This window comes from Salvelinus namaycush, chromosome 14, assembly GCF_016432855.1.
Source record: "Salvelinus namaycush isolate Seneca chromosome 14, SaNama_1.0, whole genome shotgun sequence".
Taxonomy (NCBI): domain Eukaryota; kingdom Metazoa; phylum Chordata; class Actinopteri; order Salmoniformes; family Salmonidae; genus Salvelinus; species Salvelinus namaycush.
In genome coordinates, this window is record NC_052320.1 from 10,448,812 (window position 1) to 10,449,228 (window position 417).

Below are 417 nucleotides of genomic sequence, written 5' to 3' on the forward strand. Positions count from 1 at the left end.
TTTCGGTTTTAAAGGGGTGCGCTCTTTCTGGTTCCAGCCCCTTTCTTATGGTAGACGCGACGCTAGAACGATAGGATTGTCTGTGATGCAAATGAATATTCTGACTGCACTGAATGATTTTTGATAATTTCTACACGATTTAACATTTCGCGGTATAGGATTCAGATATATTACCTGACTGGACTATTTGTCACATAATGTATCAGGGCATTTACTGTATCTTTTAGTAGTATTTTAGGTTATTTGCCCTCATGATGAAAAAGCCACTGTGAAAAAAATAACATTTTGGGCAAGTACCTATTAGAAGATTTTGTGAAAGATGATTTAGTCAAATGGAGATAGTCTACACTTTAATGGGCTCCCAAGTGGCGCAGCGGTCTGAGGCACTGCATCTCAGTGCTAGAGGCTGTCACTACA